Below are 7,258 nucleotides of genomic sequence, written 5' to 3'. Positions count from 1 at the left end.
CCTAAAATTTTGAAAGTTGCTCGATTCCCACTCCCGCTTCAGCAACTCTGGTTTGTATACATTACAATACAGTTTGCTTCTGTCCCCAGCAACCTTTTTTAGATGAAAATAAGGAAAAAAAAAAGAATAAGAGGGTGTTTTTTAAGTATTGATGCTTGAGTGCTAAACAAGAGCTGATCTTATTATGAAAGAGTAGTGCTATAAGACGTACGCTACTACATCCATGCAAATCGGTTTTCAAATGTTTCTGGAAATATGAACAGGGTATTGACATGAATTTATTTGTCCACAAAATGGGATAATCTGGGATGCTGAAACATGAAGTGGGATAATCCTAGGGATGTAAACAGTTAGAATCCAGATTGGATGTGGCCAATATCAGATCCGATGTTGCCTAAATGAATTTGGATTCCTAATTGGACTCAGTTGGTGTAAAGCTCCACTTTTCCACCATATCCGATCATCTAATTACTTGTAATTGGATTCTGATATCCATCAAATCCATATATCCATTAGATTCGGTAGCAAAAAACTAAAACCACATTCACATCCAATTATAATCGTATATGGTTTTGGCTTACCAAATCTGACTAAACTAAGTTGGATTCGGTTGGAAATTAGAAAAAATCCAACCCATCAACATCTCTAGATAATCCTGAAACCTACATGAAGAATGCGACACCAATGCTCACAAGTCTTGTTTGAGCATTGAGGAAATTCTTGCAATATTTTGAAAAGTTTGGTTTTCACAGGAAAGTATTGTCATGTATAAAAACATAAGAAATATAAAACACATGAAAGTGTAAAGAGAAATATATAAATAATATACAAATACCACAAAAACTTTTTATCATGGTAATATCATAATAAAAATGCGACAATGTCTAAAATATGCAATATTTTGAAAATCTCATGTTTTATCGCTATTGTATCGCTTCAATATTACAAAATATCGGCGACATTTTGCGACATAGGCTGGATATTATGCATGAAGTTAACAGTAAATGGTAATACCAAAAAAAAAACTAAAAAAAGATTAATCTCTCAAACTCACATTGGGCTCTCTCTCTCTCTCTCTCTCTCTCTCTCTCTCTCTCTCTCTCTCTCTCTCTCTCTCTCTCTCTCTCTCTCTCTCTCGAATTGGTGTGCTGTGTGGACCCATTATCACATATGGGTCTAGCTGTGCCAATCGAGTCAACAATCAAATGCTGAAATGATCCAATTCAGCATAATCATATGAAATTGCATATCATCACAACAGCATAATCATATGAAATTGCATATCATCACAACAACCTGACTAGTTGAGTTTTCACTTTAGGTCTGGATCCAGCTCATAAGATGCACAACCTGGTCCGGGTATACTAGAACCGGAAACCTACACATGCACGGGACACGTCGATGACACATACGAACAATATTTTATTAATTTTAATGATTTTAGTAATTTTTAGTGGTGTGAATTTTCTTAATTGGTGAATTGGGTGCGGATCACAATTTTATTTTGGATTTATGTTCACATCCTTATCAAATCCAATCTTCTTTGTACTTGTCGCAGATAAAAAAGATGGTTTTTGGCATTCTTTTACCGAATCTAGTATTACATATAATTTCGGATACTCATTCAATTTTACATTATCGTATCTCATTTGGACCACAACTTGTATTTGGATACAATTTTGAAATGAACCAAGCATGATCTGGCCTGTGTCCAATCCATTTGCCTACCCTAGTTAGGAGGACGCACCCTTGTAATGGATCAGATAATCAATTGGACTTCAGATATAGACTCGACTGGTCTGGATCACATCTGGACTGGCGAAATGGATAATGAAATTAGACATTGATCCAAATCCAATACATGTGAACTGCATTCTGCTCCAGATCTGTTCAATATTTTCCTAGATTGAGAAAAAGCAGAGAAAAGAAAGGGAATCCATTTCGAACCTGGCAAACCTATTTTGTAATACTTCCAGGTCTTAGGAATGAGGGCCTAAAGTCTAAACGCATAACAGATCCATGCATTTGGACCTCATCGCTGTAGACAACGCCTCATTCTGGCAAGGGATGGATCGGATCCATCAGAATCCGAACCATTCGCAGCCAGTATCTGATAGCCTGATAGGTGGTACGACTGCACGAGTGCCAATGCTGGAGATCACTTTTAAAATTTTAATAAATAAATAACTTCATGTCCAATAGCACATCACAGACCGTGTGGCCTAATGGATAAGGCGCTCGCCTCCGGAGCGGGAGATTGTGGGTTCGAGTCCCATCTCGGTCGTTTTATGTTTCTCTTTCATTTAACTTTTTTTTTATTTATAGGCGAAATTTAAAAATTTTTCTCCCTATATTAAAAGAATGCATTTGATATTTCAGAAAAAGGAGTTGGCTGAGACTTTCTCTATCCATCCACGAATCTTTACCCCTAACATACGTGTCATTGTGAAGCATTCTGGGTGCAAAGGGATTGGATTCCATGACCTTTGATCCTGATCCAACATATATATTTTTTGGATATGGATCTTAAGATAAGTTTCAAATGTGCAATGATATCTGATTCAGACCTATGTGATTGTCCCTTTTTTGGATTCAGACCTATGTGATTGTCCTTTTTTTGGATTCAGACCTGCATCAAGGTTTTTCTGTTGGATCCATATTTACATCTGGATTCAAACCAAATCATTTATAATCTATACATACAAACTACATTTCTCTTGCTGTATTTACTGGATCTAGTATTACCATATAAATTTTGGATCCGGATTCGACACTACCCAGCAAGACATTAGCTGGCCGTTTTTTGGGGTAAATATCAGCAGAAATTAATTTTTTGCTTTTCAATTTAAAATTTTAAATACTCTTTTGTAAAAAATAATTAAAAATTGTTTTTTAATTTTTAAAATTTAAAAAATTGCCTTTTTGTCAAAAAAACGTGAGATTTATAAAAAATTCAAAATATCGTGAGTTTTTTTTCGCCAATACTTACCGAAAAAATGTTATGCCACCATGTCTACCTCATCAGGTCTCATTCACACCGGATTGGTCTTTGGATCAGCCACAATTAATCCAATATCCGATCCGTTTTTACCCCTGTGTGGCAAGTTGCCAGGGCCATCTGGTATAATATAACCTCAAAAGAGTTCGGTGGACCCCGCTCCGTTTGCAATCCAGGCTAATTTATTTGCTCTCCGAGGGACGCAAACCTGCATCGTGAATCTGGGTCTGGGTATGGATCTGTTGCTGCCGAGCTAAACAGAACAGATTTAACTCTGTTTAGTTAGAAAACAATGCAATATATTTTCATATGACTCAGATCTATATTTAGATAATGGATTGGATACTGACTGGAGATTCGACCATGTCGGGGTTGGGTCTAGATCCACATCCGTGTAACTTCAAGTTGATATGGAGATGGATCAGCTGTAGTAGAATAAAACCTGGCTGGCTCAACTCTTAGGCTGACTGAAGACTTCGTGAGTCAGACTAGACATGGCTGGACTTCATTACTCTTGTGTTTGGATCTGCTTATAATTATTTGAAGACATGATAAAAATGGGAGGTTTCAGATCATGACTGATCCATTTTCTGTGCTAGTTATGGACGTAACAGGTTGGATATGGTTCGTTTCATTCTTGACCTACCAATGGATATCCAACTTTTAAAGAGTGATCCAGATACAATTCGGGAGGACTAGATCCGGTTATGATCTGAGTTCCTTTACTACTGGATCCGGTGAAAATCAATGGATAAATTCTATGGAATTTTATGTTGAAAAGGTAAAAAGGACCTGGTTAGATCTGATTCTGACCCAGATTCATATGTGTACTGACCAAATTGACAATATGGTTTAGATCTGGTTCGAAACTCCAACCTGTTTAACTAACTGATATAAGGTGTGTTCTTCTGGAGCTGTCAAGACATTGGATGTGGTCTGACCTGCTTACGTGTGATAGAAAGGGATCCATATGAGCGCACACACAGAGCAGGGCCTGATCCGAATAGTGTCTCAGACCCAATAAGACCAGGAGCCTAATCTATTGAAGAAATTACTCACCAAGATCCAGATTGGGCACAGGCTCAACAAATATTACATATCAAAATGAAAAGAAAATAAAAAGATTAAAAACCATCGTTTTGGGCAATCCTCATCAATCATGGACCCTGTATGCTGTATGCCGGAACCAACATAGACCTAGATCCAACTAGATAAGGCCAATCGAGACCTGGTTCTTGAGCTAGTCTTGAACTGACCCAGTTCTCAAAAGATACAAATAGTATATAAAAAATGACCATGTATGACAAAATTGATGCATTTCTAAAAAATGTCTCACAATTTACCAAATCTGCTAAACAAACAATTATGCAGGTTCTCATTTTTAGGACTTTTTTACCCTTCTCGTGTGCGAACCTCACCAATTTCGCAACCCCCACGTGAATTTTCTCAAAAATCTGCATAACAAGATCTATATCTCAGTCATTTGACATTGAAAACCCATATTTTTATAGTCGTTAAAAAGCTGGGACACATATACTGAACTTTTCTGTTTCGAGTTAGAACCAAAATCCCCTCTAAAGTTCTCGTTTCTAAGATCCAAAATCAGAATAGAAAATTGTTCTATAGACTATTACAATCGAATAATCTGTGTTTCAGAAGGCATTTCTTTCCAGCCGTTCATCAGAATGATATGATCTTGGTGACTTTGAAAAGTTAACATCATGATCTTCTTCTGTTATTTTTTTTGTTACTCTAAATTTTTGGCACAGCTGGCCAAAAAAATAGCATAAATCACTGGGATAGGCTCATATGCGTTTGTTCATCTCTTATTTTAGGAATGTTCTTGGGTTGTATCGCAATGCTCGTTTGTCATTTTTTAGTGAATAAAATATCATTAGAAAGATTCTTTTGTCTAGAATCTATGCTCTTTTCTGAATTTTTTGAATTATTTTATTTTGTAGGTAAAAAATCAATGATAAAATAAAGTACCGTCGATGAAGTGTTGTCGATGTATGTCACCAAAAAGTAGCCAGAAACAAAACGTCACATTTAACACAACATAAATTTCGTACGCTGAAAAAAATTCGGCATCACTACATGCGAAACTTCGTGAATTCTACAAACATTTCAAAAATTTCGCAATCAACAACGTGAAACTCTTGACGAACTTCACAAGGAGTAGGCGATTTTGGTAATATAGATGTGAAAATTCCTACTAATTTTGCAACCCCCATAATAAATTCAGAATTTTGGACCGGGGTTTCAAAATTCTCCATGAATTTCGCAAGGGGTAGCAAAATTCTGCATGTTTGACGATGTCCATATGGCAGAGCTTCATTCTCCTATGCCCATCAACCTGAATTAGGGTTTCTCCTCTTTAAATATAAGAAAAAAAACGTTTTCCCCCTCTTTTAAATACACGAAAGAAATTGTTTAAGATGATTTAGGAGGTTCCATGAGAAAGTTAGGTTGGGTCCAAAATAATTTATAGTGGAAAAATGATAGGAAAGTGCCCCCCCCCCCGGCACACATAGATAAGTCTTTGGTGAGGATGTGCATATGGTATCAATTAGGTTGGAACTCATAGATGCAAGTTGTCTTCATTAAATCTGGCCCTGAAGATGTGTTAATCTTAATCAATTTGTTAGAGATCAACCTTTGAATCATGTTTTTCAACGAAAAAAAACTTTTTAAGTTGTGAAAATTTGATGCATTTACAACTATTGATTTTAAAATCACCAAAAAAACTTGTACACAACAGATTTTGCATACACTTGAAAAAACACAAGCAATAAGATATTGCTTGTTTCAACTGATTCATACTATAAATGCGCACTAGAGACTTAATGAATAAGCCACTGGTGTGGATGTGCATAAGGTATCAATGAGTTGAAACTCACAAGTGCAAGTTGTTTTTACTCAATCTGACCCTGTAGATGTATTCAACATAGTGATTTTTTTTTTACTCAATCTGACCCTTGGATCATGTTTTTCAATGATATCATTATTATATATATGGAAAGAAATAGAAAGAGGGGTACGTAAGTTCTAAACAGTCTTATCTCTTAAACCATCTTAAATAACTTAAAAAATCATGTACCTGCATATTTGCTTAGTCTGAATCTATAGATGTATCCTATATATTTTACTAATTAGTATGTCACAAAGACACAGGAGGAGGATACAAATTCGTGATTCCGATACATGACGCATTCGATAAAAAATTCTAAAAAACAGGACACTAAGACACACACACACACACATATATATATATATATATATATATATATATATATATATATATATATATATATATATATATATATTGCAAATTTTACTAAAAAAATCTAAATTTCTATCTTATCATGCATTTTTCTTACAAACACAAATTGAATAGATATTCGGAAAGCCCCATTAGTGTTCACCCAAAATCCAAACCCCGAAAAAACCAAAATCTTAGTCAGAACTAGGTTATTTATTTATTTTTTAAGGATATAAAAAATTCAGAATGCCCCATTTAGCTTCAGCAGTAGATAATAAAAAATCCCAACAAAATATAGCTGGAACTAAGGTTCTTTTTTATTATTTTTGAAGGATCCAACCCTCCTCAGTCTTCCCCTGTTCGGTCCTCAGCATCAACCCTCCTCCCCCTTTCAGAACCTCTATTCTGGATCTATCAACAAAATGGGTCATATCTAAAATTGATCCATTTTATCATTTATGTAACCTAAGGATATGTTTGACGACACATCTCACATGTCGCACGAATAAAAATCACAAAAAGCTCATGTTTTTTAACAAACATGGGACGACGGTGGATGCACCGAACGCCATCCACCATGTCTATTATCTATTGTCTTTTTTGTTCCACATGCCTCCCTGTTACAAAAATAATGACAGGCGAAACGCTAAAAAAAATGCATTGACAGGCGCGCTGCACCCGTTGATGCATCTCTCTTCCACGAAAAACAATAGCAAGGAGACGGAGGAAAGGGGGACGATAGAGAAAAGGAGGATGGCGGCCCCATTCTGGCACAAGACGACACTGTTGGGAGTTTCTTATGGGCAGCCTGCGCAAACAAAAAAAAATACACAGCAGAAACTGTATCTGAGTAAAAACAGAAAAACAAGGGGGCTGGAGTACCTGTTAACGCCATTGTATAACTATTGTAGGTGGAGGTCGACTGGAGCAGGGGAAAACCGGACTGGTGGTGACTGGAGCAGAGGATGGGGTTTCTCCTCAGCCGGACTGCGACCCTC

At 36.3% G+C, this 7,258-nt stretch overlaps 1 non-coding gene across 1 annotated transcript; it reads left to right on the top strand.

The window, feature by feature from the left end:
* The first annotated feature begins 2,211 nt into the window (after window positions 1-2,211).
* Window positions 2,212-2,284, top strand: TRNAR-CCG (transfer RNA arginine (anticodon CCG)). The gene has a single exon. It is a non-coding gene; the product is annotated as a tRNA-Arg (tRNA).
* The last annotated feature ends 4,974 nt before the right edge of the window (window positions 2,285-7,258 follow it).

This window comes from Nuphar pumila, chromosome 7 (genome assembly GCF_984573655.1).
Source record: "Nuphar pumila chromosome 7, dmNupPumi1.hap1.1, whole genome shotgun sequence".
NCBI lineage: Eukaryota > Viridiplantae > Streptophyta > Magnoliopsida > Nymphaeales > Nymphaeaceae > Nuphar > Nuphar pumila.
The sequence above is the reverse complement of the archived record's forward strand: the minus strand, read 5'-3'. Positions and strand labels throughout refer to the sequence as shown.